The sequence below is a fragment of the Dipodomys merriami genome, unplaced genomic scaffold, assembly GCF_024711535.1.
Source record: "Dipodomys merriami isolate MVZ:Mamm:240054 unplaced genomic scaffold, mDipMer1.0.p SCAF_282, whole genome shotgun sequence".
In the NCBI taxonomy this organism is placed as follows: domain Eukaryota; kingdom Metazoa; phylum Chordata; class Mammalia; order Rodentia; family Heteromyidae; genus Dipodomys; species Dipodomys merriami.
Window position 1 is genome coordinate 1,002,618 of NW_027204293.1, and position 15,606 is coordinate 1,018,223.

The 15,606-nt window shown below is 36.3% G+C and overlaps 1 long non-coding RNA gene and 1 pseudogene across 1 annotated transcript in view; both read right to left on the reverse strand.

Moving 5' to 3' along the window:
• The window catches only part of LOC138838551 (uncharacterized), a 42,911-nt gene that overhangs the window by 20,058 nt on the left and 7,247 nt on the right, over positions 1–15,606 (reverse strand). The window lies entirely within an intron of this gene.
• Positions 5,104–5,203, reverse strand: LOC138838553 (U6 spliceosomal RNA; annotated as a pseudogene).

Consider the following 15,606-nt stretch of genomic DNA (forward strand, 5'->3'; position numbering starts at 1 on the left):
TGCACCCTTGATTAGAGCATTTTTTCTTCCTCCCATAGGTGCATCCTCCCCCAAGTGGAGGGGCCTATAGGAGGAGGGGCGAACCTATTTATGGCAATAGGCCTTGCCTGTTGAATGGTCAGGAGTTATGAATAAGAAGAGTTTTCTAAATAAGAAAAAGAAGGGGGGCTGTTTCCCACTGGAACAAGCTCATGGCAAAAACACTAATTTCTAGATCTCAATGCTGCGTCTGCCATATCAAGGCGATGGTGATGAACCTGTATGGGCTTAGAAACCAAGAGATTAATCTATTATTTAATAAATTTAAACAGGATGGTCCATGTCTGGAGTTCTAGCTGCATCTGCAAGAGAAAAGGCATCATCCTCAGGGGGAAGGTTTCCCCTGGGTTGTGGTAAGCCATTAACCTGTTTTATCAAGCGTTCTGGCAGCCACCTTGGGGCTGCTTGTTCTTGATCTAAAATACAGGGTGAACCTCACCCCCAGATAAGAACAGGATCTGGGCCCTTCCATTTGCCTGTAAGGGGGTCTCGCCACATGACAGACGGGCAGGCAGAACTGGAAGATGGGTGCCAATGCCTGTCAGCTGCCGAGTGGCCTTCATTGTCCAGAGTTAGAAAATTAAGGGAGAACAATGTGTGACTAAGGCGATCCCTAGGAGTGGAAAATGAAAAGGCAGAGGCTTTGAGGTGAGTAAGCCAGGTTGTTAGGGTGTGGTGGGCTCGTTCTACGATGCCCTGACCTTGGGGGTTATAGTGAATCCCAGTAGTATGATAAATCTGAAAAATAGCACAAAACTGTTTAAACTTGGCACTGGTATAGGCAGGGCCATTGTCTGTCTTTATGTGGGCTGGTTTTCCCATTACAGAAAAGGCTAAAACAAGGTGAGAGAGAACATTTTTGGCAGTTTCTCCTGAGTGTGGTGAAGCAAAAACAAACCCGCTAAATGTGTCTATGGAGACATGTATATATCTTGTTTTTCCAAATTCAGGAAAATGGGTAACATCCATTTGCCAGATTTGATTAGGTAGCAGTCCACGGGGGTTAACACCCAGATGTTGTACAGGAAGGGAGACAACACAGGCAGGGCATGCCTTTACTATCTCCCGTGCTTGCTCTCTAGTAATTTTACAAAGCAATCGAAGACTCTGGGAATTTAGATGGTGAAGATTATGTAATTCTGTAGCCTTTTGTACAGGCTCAACAAAAATGGGAAAAATGGAATGAGTGGCCGCATCAGCTTGAGCGTTACCCTGTGTAAGAGGGCCAGGGAGATCAGAATGTGCCCTAATGTGTCCCAGAAAAAATGGATGTCTCCTGGCCTGAATTAGCTGTTGAAGCTGAGTAAATAAAAATGCTGCATTGGAGGAAACTTTAATAGCGGGTAAAATTTCTAGCAAGAGAACAGAATGAGCAATGTAAGCACTATCTGTATAAATATTAATAGGCTTATCAAAAAACGTCATAAAAACCTGTGTTATAGCGAATAACTCCACAAGCTAGGCTGATTGGTAAGGGGCATCAAAGGTGGTGGTATGGTTGTTAACAATGAAGGCTGCACGGCCATTGCTTGAGCCATCTGTAAAGACAGTGAGGGCTTGAGGAATGGGAGTCTTTTGAGTAACATTGGGAAAAACAAATGGATATAGCTGGGCGAAGTGTAAAAGGGGATCATTGGGGAGATGATTGTCAATTAGTCCTAAAAATCCTGACAGGGCGATGCCCCATTCATCCCCAGTCTGAAGTAAAAATTGACTCTGGTCTTTGGTGTATGGAATTAAAATTGTATCAGGGTCCTTGCCGACATATTGTCGAGAGAGCAAGTGAACTTTGATAATGATAGAGGCTACCTGGGCAGGGTAAACAGCAATAACCTTGGGGGATGTGGTGGGTAAATGGACCAAAAGCAGGGGGCTGGCCTTATTATTGGAGTGGGGAATCTGTTGCCAAAACAATCCTGTGGGTGTATGAGGGGTATGTAAAATAATTAAGACCAGAGGAAGATTATAGGAAATCTGTGTAACAAAATGCTGGGCGATGGCCTCAGTAACTTGGCTTAAGGCATTTCGTGCATTGGGAGTAAGCTTGAGAGGAGAGGAGGGGTCAGAATCCCCTTTTAAAATCTCATTAAGAGGCAAAAGCACGCTGGTGGGCAACCTTAGGTATGGCCTAAGCCATTGAATATCTCCAAGCAACTTTTGAAGATCATTAAGGGTGTGAAGATGGTCTAAACGAAGTTGAATTTGAGGAACCCGAATTTGATTATTTTGGAGTTCTAGACCCAAATAAGTATAGGGATCCTGTGTTTGAACTTTATCGGGGGCAACCTGTAGTCCCAGGGCAGTAAGGGCTTTATAAAGGTCTAAATAGCAGTTTCTAAGTTCGTGGGTGTCAGGTGCAGCAAGCAACATGTCATCCATATAATGTAATATATAGACGCGCTGCCATCGTTTTCTCACAGGGTCCACTGCCTGGGCAACATATTTTTGACAAAGGCTAGGGCTATTGGGGAAGTACCTTCCATTGAAATCTTTGCATGGGGCCTTGAAAGTTAATGCGAGGAAGGCTAAAGGCAAAATAGGGTATGTCCTCAGGATGTAGGGGAATGGTTAAAAAAAAACAATCTTTTAAATCAATAACCATTTTGTAATAGTCCCTAGGAATAGCCACCGGTGTGGGAATGCCTGGCTGTAGTGCTCCCATTGGACGCATAGCTTTATTAACGGCGCGTAGATCTTGTAAAAGGCGCCATTTGCCTGATTTTTTCTTTATAACAAAAATAGGAGTATTCCATGGTGAAGTAGATGGCTCTATATGGCCTGCCACCAACTGTTCCTGTACTAACATGGAGGCTGCCTCCAATTTTTCTTGGGTAAAGGGCCACTGATCCACCCAAATGATTTTATCTGCATGGGGCACAGGAGGGTCAGGGGCCGATACTAAAAATCCGAATACCCAAGCCCATGTTTATCTGTTTTTTGGGTAGCTTGGATGGGCTCAACGATTCCTTCTCCTGATTTTCCAAGACCCGTACCAGGGACAAAATCCATACGGAGCATTTGATGTGTAACCACAGAATTGGGACTAGCAAGGATAACTTTCATCTGGGTCAAGATATCCCGGCCCCATAGGTTAACAGGGAGGTCAGGAACAACAAAAGGAGTAACAGTTCCCTTATTGCCCTCTTTGTCAGTCCAATTAAGAACCCTGGAGCTTACCAAAGGGTTTTTTGACTGCCCTATGCCTTTAAGGTCAGTTAGGGACGAGGTAAGGGGCCAACTTGGTGGCCAATATTTTTGGGAAATAATAGTGGCATCTCCACCAGTATCCAAAATTTTCCTGTACAATGAAGGAATAGGTCCAGGCTAGGAAAGCAGCTACAGAAGGCAGGGAGATTGTATCTGTGACAAAACTTTGTGGAAAATGGAATCAAGGATTACTTACTGGTGATTCACTTGCACTTGAAGCATGATTCTGAACTATTGCTTGCTGATTCTGAACTATTGCTTTGATCATTATATTTTCCAAGAAGAAAAAGTGAAATTTCATTGATAGTAAAGGACTACTAATACATTTTGACTTCTCATTAAGCATCTTCAATCATCAAAATCACTTGAAGGAAATAGACAGGCCTATTTTTAGATGAAAACAAGTGTCTTTAAAAAAACAAGAATTTAGGTAGTCATACCAAGGACTTCTATTTTACTACTGCATTATACATTTTTTCTAATGTTGGATACCAACATTAGAAAGCTACTAGAAAACTCTTAAAGCCCATATGTTGAATAGTGAGTTCTCTTACACTATAACATGATATTTCTCAAATCATTTACAAAGAAGGCATTGTTTCCTATTTTCTCATTCCTAGAATAAGCTGCACATGAAGACACCAAAGGTCCTCATGTTCAGACAAGGAACAAGATGAAAGAGTGAGGAATTGTATCAATTTCAAGAAAAAAATGGAGTAGGATCCAAGCAAATTTCTTCTTTGGGATGCCAAAATTAATCCGCTTACTATGGTGTGAAGACTACTTTCCAAAAAGGCCACCCAAATGAATACTAGGGATGAGTATGAGTATACCCCTCTTCATATGGAAGCCTAGAGTGGACATTTAGACATTGTCCATGAGTTGGTAGCTCAAGGCAGATATTCATGCAATAACTCTAAATGGCTGACACCCCTGCACAGCGCTTATATGTGGAATAATACCAGAGTGGCAGATACCAATCCCCAAACTAAAGGCCTCTTGTCCGCCTTGCATGTTGCTGCTGGAAATAGAAATCGAATAGGTACTCTGTTGAACCATTATATCAAACCAAGTTTGAAGAACAGCTTGGAAGAAACTGCATTTAATATTGCCAAAAGGATAAGTATGTATCACTACCTCTTTGAAGTTGTGGAAGGCTGTACAAATTGTTTTCATAAGTCCTAATGTTTTGGTTAAGTTTATTAAATTTCAAAAATGCCAGTCCATCCTTTGTGGCCCTACCATTTTTTTCACAATACAAAGCAACAGCAATATCTTACTTTAAAAATTCATGGATTCCATGGTATTCTTCCAAGTGAATTGCCTGACTCTGATGTCAAAATATATTCAAGAATTTTTTGTATACATCTATAATGATTTCTGCAGAGTTTGTGATTTTTTAATCAGAAATAATTTTAACTTATCTGTTGAAATGAATAGTATAGGAACTAAAGATGTTCCTGGTGCTTTTAGGAAAAAAGTATATCTATGTTTGTACAATATCCATAATCTATTTCATTCGCCCCTATATATAATACTTTGAATTCTACATTTTTATATAATGTATAGTTTCATTAATAAATGTGTCCTTTCAGATTGCATTCCATATAGAAGAAGTTTAAGATTCCTTTTTTCCTAGGTCCTTATATTATTTTATTTCTTTGGGATAACATGACAATGTTATCTAATTTCAAGTTTTGTAAAGATTATGCTATGTAAAGGCCTTTCTAAGGTGAAGATTTAATACACTGATGTCAAACTAACCTTTAATTCTATGAATTGCATGTATTGTTACACTTGTATTTTTGTAATCAACTTTTTAATAACTGTTTTTATATTTCTTGCATCAGAAGAATGAAAAATATGGAATACTTCACAAATTTTCATATCATCCTTGTGCAAGTGCCATGTTAATCTCTGTGGTATTGTAATTTGGGTAGACCTGCTGCTGAAGCATGTAGTACCCTCTAAATTTAAGTACTTAATGATGCAATCTTTATACAGGCATATATCCATGGTTGCCTATTTGTAACAAGGAACCCTTATTGTTCCTTAAAATGCGATTGATCTTGTTTCTCTAAAATTCTGTGTATAGTGGAAAAGCTTATATCATTTGGTCGATTGCTTATATTTACAATTGTTTTGTCAATGACTATTTTGTCGTTTTCATTTTAAATTTGATCATACTTTGAAGCCTTTAAAGCTAAGACCAAAGGTGATGGCTTTTCAAGTACTTATTTATCAACTGAGTTAGCTTTGTAGAGCTAATGGGTTCAAACTAAGCCTTGCTTGAGAGCTACTTCTAAACTTCCGCAGCTTAAACTTTCCCAAATGAGGTCTTGCTGGGACAAATGTCTACCTGAACCTTTACCCTTCTTCCTTGTAGGAACAGACCAACCAGAATATCTTACCCTGACAGCATAGATTGTCTTACTGGAACAAAACTAATCTTAGTTACAAGGGATCATAGAGAGATTAACAGTTCAGACCAAATTGTTCAGAATGGAAGGTATTTTATCAAAATATAATTGTTTATTATACCTATCATTTCAAAAGTAGCTAAAGCCAAGAAGGTGAAAAAATTTTCATACGCATGATTACCTACTGTCCTGGCCTGTCTATCATCCAACCAAGCAGGAACTTACACTACTGACTCTCTATCACCAAATATTTCCATAGCTCCTGGAAAAGTCCATATGTTTCTCCTCGATATTAGGCCTTAAATTGGTAATGTTTTAATCACAGTGTTTCCTCTTGCCTCTAGGCTGTAAATCTACAAATGGTAAAGCTTGAAGTCTAACTCTACCAAACACTGAGGTAGAGATAATGGAATAATACTTTAAAACAGAGTTGCCTTTGATTCCCTAACCACAACACAACAATGCAAAACAATTTTTATATTATATATACTTATATATTTTATATTTATAAATATAAAATATGTGCTGATTTTAAATTTCACACAGTGAATCTTACTAGAATTGATAATTTGACAAATATATTGACATTTATTCCAATAAATAGAATGGAATATAAATAATTAGATTTAGGATATATATTAGAATATAAAAAGTATTAATGCAATATCTTCGGTATAAACTTGTGATACGTTCTAAGTGTTCGTGATTTTCTGAATTCACATGGTAAAATAACAGTATTGTTTTCTGCTAATCTATAACGGATTTTACTCTGATGCTCTGTTTATTGTTTTAACTCGCTGGTCCCAAAGTGTTTTTCTCCATATTTCTGAAACGTTCTTACTGATTATACCCAAATTTTGCTGATATGATGTCTAAAAGCTATTATTCTTTTGAAGGACCCACGGATCCGAGGATACCAGTTCCCAGTTATCTGTATCATCAGAAAACAAGGGCAAGACTTCTCACATAGGCCCATGCAACATGCCAACAGAAAATAATTGAAGACATCTCAATTTCTCATTTCCTATAATATTTCAGGACCCCAATTCCTTACAAGAAGTAGCAGAATTTAATTGTGAAATGGAAGGCAAGTTAAAATGAAAGATGAGACCACAAAATCAGAGAGAAAGTACTGTAATTCAAACTTTCAATTTACAGATGACCAGCCCATATGAGTGAACAAAATTACAAATGAACAAGATTATTTTTAATACCCCTCTCCTAATGATTAATGAAAGATTTCAGTGCAGCCAAAAAATAGTTTCTGTAATGTTAGATCCATAAGTGGCCTACCAAACTAGGAATACTTGATTTAGAGGTCAAATATAATTTAGAAAAACATTAATTGATAATATCCTTAGTGCTTCAAAACACTGGTACTTCAGTAAAACTAGGTTCTGTAGTATAAAAAAATGTTGTCATTCTCAAACCAAAGATAACCTATATTTAATCTCCTGAAAGTATATTCATTTTCAAATAAACTATTTAAAATCACATTTGCCAAAATAACACTTTACAAGTAGATGATAGTGACATTACAAGGTTTTCAAGTGTAGGGAGCTAGTTACAATAGAGTTGATTTACGTACCCAGCACCAATAGCAAACAAGTTCAACCATTCATCAAAATGTAGAAATAGTACTCCCCACCATTTGTGTTGTTCAGTAGGTGCCTTCCAGAAATGTGTTAAATAGATCAGCCTCCCATATTTCAAACCCAAATATTAGCTAATAAAGTAAATTTTTATCACATAAGAAAGTACATTTTAAAAAGTGACTAATAGTTGCCTTATCATGTGTTGTTTTATATTTTCCCTATCTGTCTAACATAGTAAGAAATATGACTTTAAGTTTTGAATATGGGTACTGATGAGAGATGTGACAAAAATAAAATCTGTCTTTTATTTCTGTCATATTCCTCTAAGTAGTAAATTTTAGTTTTCTTCTTTTTCCAAAACTTATAGGTAGTAGAAGAAATTATCCTATGTAAAATAAAATAATCATACACCATTGTACAAAGCCATTTATAATAACTGGTAGTTAGAAATAAATTCTAAGCCATTTTTAAATTTTCTTGTTGACTAAAGATTAATCTTCCAAATGAACGCGAATAAAATCATGTCTAAGTGCTTCACATCTCCAGTCTGCAAATTGCTATTGCAGATGAATGAATTATGGAAATATAAGCTGACATCAGTTCAAGTATATGTGGGAGTGAAACTCCATGGAATGTATATAAACTTTTCAAAGTATTAACAGGCACTTTAACAGAATGACTATCAGGAAATTGAAACCAGAGAGGAACAATAGTAAAAAAATAGAATGAATGAAAAATGGAACAAGGGGCAAGTACAGCTAGTATACTCAATGTACATATGTAATGAAGGAAGTGCTAAACCTGAACTCAATCTTGGAGAAAGAGTTGGTTGACATTGATAGAAGGAGTGATTCTGATCCAGGAGCATTAGACAATTTGATGGACATATTTAATTGTAAAACACTTGCACAACCTTTTGAAATTCAGTTAAAAAAAACAACAAACAAAAACACACAAAAATGACAACCAAACAGCAATCTCTAGAGAGTATGAATATGACCTCTCAAAATTTTAAGCAGTTAATGAAGGGCAGTCTTTGGAAAAGCAAACAAACTGTTCAAAGAGGGCAGTTTGGGGTAGGGAAGGATTTTGACTAGATTTAAAAAGATTGTCTAAGGTTATAAATCACCTATATCTTCTGCAAATATTTTCTTCTGCGAGTGCTCTTTGTCTGAACTGGATACTCCAATCCTGAGTCACACTTGATAGCTTGTGAAGACAGAATGGAAGAAACAAGATCAAAAACCTATTCCTCCACTGGAGAGAAAACAGTCCTCTCTGTTTTCTCTCAATCTCCTCACTACTCCATTTTCATACTTTTAATAACGTCAAGTGATTTTGAATTATATCTTTCCTTCTTTGTTCTCACAAAGTAATTGTTCAAAATAATTCATTAAATATTATTTGCCATTATTTTCTATCATGTTGTTTACTTATTCAAGCGAGTCCATTAAACTTCCCCTTTTCATTTGGTTGCCACGAAAATCCAACAACTATGTTAATGAGGACCAACGCTAATGCAAAACTTTGTCTCCAAAAATCCATTCAAAGAACCTATAATCACAAATATTTAGCTATAATTTTTTCTTTTTCCTTTTACCTTGAAATCTTCTTGTGTCTAAAGTGCCGACAAAAATAAATATTCCAACACATTTTGGTTCAATCACTTGTAACCTCAAAGATATTTTGCTAACAAGATGCTTGGAAACCTAAGAATACTCCACTTTTATCTTCTCTCATAAAACTTTTATCTTCTCTCTTAAGAATCTCCTTAGATACAATATCAGGAACAATGAAGTTATTCTTTGCAAAATTATTTCAATAGGTTATTTTCCTCTTGGTCTTGTATTTGCTCAACAAGATGTATGGAGAAGAAGAGAGTTAAATCACCAATTCCTTGGATGATATTGTCTGTTACAAAGGACAATACTTCTATGTCCTACTTCTATGTCCTCTTCTTAGCTCTTGCCTGATTTCTAATTAATCACAGGTTCCTGGCTTCAATTCTAGTGAAGCTGAAGCACTATAATGCGTCCCCAATGCTACATCTTCATGGTTTCTCTTTGAAAACTCTTTTATTTGGAGGTGGAATTTATTTTCATGTCTTCATTCAATTTGTTCTGCATTATACTCAGCCAAATAAGCTCAGTAAAATCACGTTAGGTAGCAAAAACATTAACACAATCTATATCACTATATAAAAAAGTTTTGGCCCCCTCCACTGCTGAAACCAAAACGCTTAGCTAGGGCTTCTAATAACGTGTTTTCTTACCTTTTCTATTTGCTCAATTCTTTTCTGATCCCCAAACTTTTTGGCTTATGTAATAAAAGAAGTATTCACTATCTCATGTTAATAAGGATATTATATTTTTGAGCTACTTAGAAATGTGAAATCACTGGTTTGAAGTATCCAATCAGATTTTTTTCTGTGTTTCAGTGCTTCACATGCAGACATTGTGGAAAGTATTAAAACAGAGAAGTGTAAACTCAATACGTTATTTCATTGTGGAGGACACTTTCTCCCTAAATATTTTGACCCAAATAATCTTTTTAAGAGAATTACTGTTTAGTAATTAAAGGTCAATTCACAAATTTTGATGTCTTATATTTTAAAAAAAAAACTTTGAATTTAAATTCCACTACAACCTTGTTTCACACAGTAAGTGTATATTTCCTGGGTAAGGACAATTCTCATGGGAACCTACAGGATTTACAGCAAGGTTTGTGAGGTTTGTTTGTTTACTGTGAAAATGAGCCACCTTACCCACATTGCTCCCTCTCAGCTAAGTCTCCATGGATTTCTTTGCATGAAAGCCTATGTTCCCAGGCAATTTTAAAATTTCTTAATAGGCTAAGTTAAAAGTTAGAAAAATTAAAATTTACCTGTCTTAATTTTAAAACACTTTTGAAATTCTTTTATCAGAATCGCAAATTTACCAATCCTAATTCCACGTTTACCATCAAAAACAGTTAACATGTTGTTTTCAAGATATAGTATCCATAAAACCATTATTTTCCAGTGGCTTTGTTATGCATATATATGAACATATAAGCTGATGCTGAGCAAAATGAACTCCAAGATATGGAAAGAGATATTTATTTGCAGTTGTTGTTTTTAATGTACTATGTGATTTCTATTTTCCTTGGGTTTTTCCCCTATGGTATAACTCCTACTGTGTTTGATTTTGGTACATTTTGTGTATACATTTACCTTAATTAGGGAAGGGAAGAGAAACAACAAAATGGCAAGATAAAGGACAAAAAGCAAACCAATGCATTAGAAATACTCAGAAGACAATATGTTGGAAATGTACATTACAACTTGTGAGGGGTTTGGGTGTGAAGGAAAAATGTGAGAAAAAATGAGAGAGGGCATAACAAGTTTGAAAAGTTATGCATTCACTGCCTTACAATTGCTAACCCACTGCACATCACTTTCACATTAAAATTAAATTTAAAAAATAAGCTGTATGAAATAAAATTTCATTGTATTGGTATAGTAAATATTATTCTTTATGTAGTAACTTTTTAAAAATTCAGTACTATTTGGCATATAATTTGAATTAATTACCCCTTCTTTATCAGAGGGCCATCAACTTGAATGTTAACCAACTAGATAATCTTTTCACAATATACTTGCCAATATTTTCAAAAAAGAATAAATTAGTACTTTCTCATACTAAAACCGAAAACCATTTAATTCTATAGAAACCCATAACTTTTAAAAGTAAATTAGTTGTTAAGAGGACAAAATATGTGTGTTCTTCAAAATTCCTATGACTAATAACTACTCACTTTCAAATTCTCAACATTCCATACCTGAGAGATTCAAAATAGTACCTGTTTGCATGTTATGTAATTCTGCAATAGATGCATTTTCCAATGGGGTGTTACAGATTGAGAAGTGAACAGAAAAATAGCCACATTCTGGTATAGGATAAAACTATAAAGCATCGGTTATAATTAATTCTTCAAGAGTAAGCAATTTATCAGATTAAGCTATTATTTCTATGACCATCAATCCCAAATTTATGCCATAAAGTCATCCTAGACCAACAGTTTCCAACTTGTAGGGTGAACCTCAAAATTCCCTTAATTCACATCACAAATCGCTTATCTTTATTGGGGAAAATATTACACCTTGCTAATGTGATGCCCTCCGTGTTCTGGAAAGAACACCACAACATACTGGGTTGCATCATTTTTCCTCCACTGGTATTCTTGCAAATATTATTTATATTTATACTTTTTTACTATCATAGATATTCAGGATGCTAAGATTGGAAGATTACAGTTCAAAGCCCAACCAGGCAGGAAGGATCCCTAGATTCTTATCTCCAATAAACTTCTCAGCAAAAGCCAGACACAAGTGGTACTGAGGTTGAAGTGGTAAGGCACAAGCCTTGAGCTTAACAGGCTCAGAGACAGTGTCCAGGTCCAGAGTTCAAGCCCTATGACAAAGCAATAAAACAAAAAAAAATAAAAACAAACCCAAATCCTAGCATTTTTCTCACTGTATACAGAGGCACGTAATTAAGGAAATTGCTTCCTGTGTTACATACAGGTAGAAGAAAGAAGATGTCACACAATTATTCTCTTCATACTGTTATATTAAAGCCTCAAAAATTGCTTTTTCTAAATTTATAAATTAATATCATCAATTTCTTGGCAACTCGGTCTAAATTATTCACATTATCATTTTCTACATGAACAGTTAGAATTATTTATTAACTGACTTCTCCTTATAACTCACTTGAAACAATATGCTAGGTAAATAGAATGAAAGAAACACCTGTAAATTTGTCAATTAAACCCTCTACCTAAAAAGAATTTTGTAGTATCCTATAGAATATGAAATTACAAACGAAACCAAAATATTTTTTGAAGTCTAAACTCCAATTTAGCAAGATCTATAAAGACCTACATTAGGTGATCTTTGCTATTGCTCCAGGCTTAAGCTTTTGTAATCCTTCATCCTTTCCTTGGAATCTAACAGAATGATGATTACTTACTTTTGCAAATTTTGGATGGGAATCATGAACCAATTTGCATCTAGGAATGTTCTGTAATGAAGAGCGCATTTAAAACACAACTGAGGAGGGGCTGGGAAGGTGGCTTAGTGGTAGAGCACTTGCCTCGAATGCATGAGGCCCTGGGTTCAATTCCTCAGCACAACATAAGCAAAAAGAAAAAATGCTGGAAGTGGCGCTGTTGCTCAAGTTGTAGAGCGCTAGCCTTGAGCTGAAGAGATGAGGCACAGTGCCCAGGCCCAGAGTTCAGGCCCCACAACCGGAACCAAAAAAAATTTTTTTTAAAAGAGTTAAAAAAAATAAAACACAATTGGGGATTCTATACCAGTTGTATTTCAATAGAAAACTTGGCTTTTCAAAACATAATGAAAAAATTAGTCCAAATTTCCAACTGTGTATTCCATTCTTGTTTGGTTTGTTTTATTAAGACAAAATTATACTACCTGGTCCAGGGAAGGTATCAGTAGCAATTCCAGTCTCTAATCTCCTGTCAGTTTGAGTGCTAGAATTCAAGGCTTGTATCACATTGCCCCACCATAGTTTCTTGGTTTATTTATTTATCTGTTTGTTTGTTTATTTATTTTTGGGTCCGGTAATGGGGCCTGAAATTTGGGCCTTGATGCTGTCCCTCAGCTCTTCAGCTCAAGGCTAGTGCTCTACCACTTGAGCCACAGAGCCACTTCTGGCTTTTTTCTTTTTGCTTATGTGGTGCTGAGGAATCAAACCCAGGGCTTCATGCATGCGAGGCAAGCACTCTACCACTGAGCCACCTTCCCAGCCCCTTCTTGGTTTATTTAATCTAGATACAGACTATCAATTCTGAACTTCACCAGTGATATTATCCACTAGACTTTTCAGACTGTTCATGCACTATTTTCAAAGATGTTCTAACATTTGACACAGGGTATGAACATTTTCAAATGCACCTGCCGGGTCTCTGATTCATTCCTCCATGGATCCTATCCCTTTAATATTGATTACTTGACTCTCTTACTATCTCTGGTCCCTACTTATGTAATATTCTCAAACTTTTTTGAAGAAAGTTCACTTTAGGATTTTCTAATTTTAAAAATTATCACTTGATTCTAGTCTCACTCAGGACATACTTTCTATTGTTTTCTAACTTTTCTACGTATTCTGAGAGTTGCTTCATTTGTGTATGTGTGTGTGCACATATAAGTGCCTCTGTGTGTATGTGTATGTTTATATGTATGTATGCAAAAGCCTCAAGCTCTTATTCATCATTCTTGCTCATGACTGTTATTCCATCACCTGAGCCATTCTTCCAATCTAGCTTTTGGCTGGTTAATTATAGATAGTGTCTCAAACACTGTTCTGCCCAGGCTGGATGCAATTTGAACTTCCCAGACTCCTTTACATACTTAGGTTTCATTTATCCAGTAGAAACAACTTGTAAACTACAAACATTTTTGTGAGTGTAAAGTCTAAGCTGTAGCCCAGATTTTTAACTCAAGAATTCATATAAAGATAGATGAATATACACAATACATATGCTGAATGTACACTGTTAGAAATGTGATCCTAAGCTGGGTGGTGGTGAGATCTGAGTATTGGGGTTCAAATCCAGCCCAGGTAGGAAAGTCCAGAAGACTCTTTTCTCCAATTTACTGCAAGAAAACTGGAAGCCTCACTGTGGCTATAGTGGTAGAGCATTAGCCTTGAGCGGAATAGCAGAGGGACAGTGCCCAGGCCCAGAATTCAAGTGCCAAGACCACCACCAACAAAAAATATATAAGTAAAGGAAAGAAAAAAATGTGATCTTATCCACCAGTTGATGGCTAGTATAATCCCTACTCTCTCAAGATGGAATTTTTTCCTTATTAAATCCATGCTCTTATATCTGACTTGCATTGGAAACAGAATTATTCTTCCATTCTAATTTCTACAAAGTTGTGTCATTAGCAAGCGTGATTAGGAAGGGAGTGGCCTCATACTTCGTGTTCCACGTAGGAGTAATGCTTTCTCTATATCACTCTCATAAATCTACATACTGGACTTGGCTTTATTGTTTCAATGTGGTCTTATTTGTAGAGTCTTCTATAGTGTATTGAACCCTTATACTTAAACACAGAATTTCTCTTTCTCTTATTATTGCTATAGTTAACACGAGTTAACAAATTCATGTACACTTGGGAAATAATGTGCAGCACATATACTCACAAAAAATGATCTAGGAACCTTCTTCCTCTTTAAAATTCGCCTCAATTTACAGAGAATTTACAAAGTTTGAATTCAATATACTCATGCATAATGTATTTATAAAAAATATAAATTTTATATTTTCTCTTTACTAAGTTGTCTCTGAAACACGTGTTACATCAGGTCCAAATGTGTTCTTGTGTTATTTCGGTGAAGCCAGAAATCATTCATTATACCTCAAGCAGCACCATAGATTGTTCCTGGAAGTAACTGTTACTGGATATGGAAACTGATCCCAGTAGAGGAATGGAACATAGAGGATTGACAAAGTTCAAGTTAACTTGTGCTTTCCTTTTTACTGTAAAAGAAGAGAATCCGAGGCTTGAAGGAAACTCTGTCCCTGACTTTTTCTAGTGTGTTTTTACTTATATATAATTTTTCTGTAAACTTGTAGTTGAGAGTATTACAAAAAGATAAAATGTGCCATTTGATGGCCAGCATAGAACAAAAAGAAATAACGTTGTTTTAAATATGTTCTTCTGCTGGGGCTGGGAAGTTGGCTCTGTGGTAGAGCACTTGCCTTGCATGCCTGAGGCCCTGGGTTAGGTTCCTCAGCACCACATAAGCAAAAATAAGCCAGAAGTGGTGCTGTGGCTCAAGTGGTAGAGCGCTAGCCTTGAGTTGAAGAGCTGAGGTAAAGCGCCCAGGCCCAGAGTTCAGGCCCAAGACTGGACCCCCAAAAAATTCTACTGCTATAGTGTTTTTTGCATGGATATTTCACCCCTGAGATGATTCTTTTGTTGCAGAAGTCAGTTATGAATTACTTTAGTTTAGTCCTGAGTTCTCCAGAGCAGTAAGGATTCCAAAAAAAGCATCCAGTGTATATGATCAGCAAAAGGAGCCACTTCTCAGACCAATACTCCTTTAAGGAGGGTCCCAATGAAATATCTGGTTTTTTGTTTGCTTTTGTGTTTAGCTTGTGTTGGTTCTGGGGCTTGAACCTAGAGGCTGAACCCTGTCCCTGAACAGTTTTCTTTCCTGCTCACCTACCCCCAAAGCTAGTACTCTACTGCTTGAACCAAAATTCCACTTCTGGCTTTTTTGCTGTGTAATTACAAATAAGAGTTTGACAGAATCTCCTAGCTGGTTTGGCTT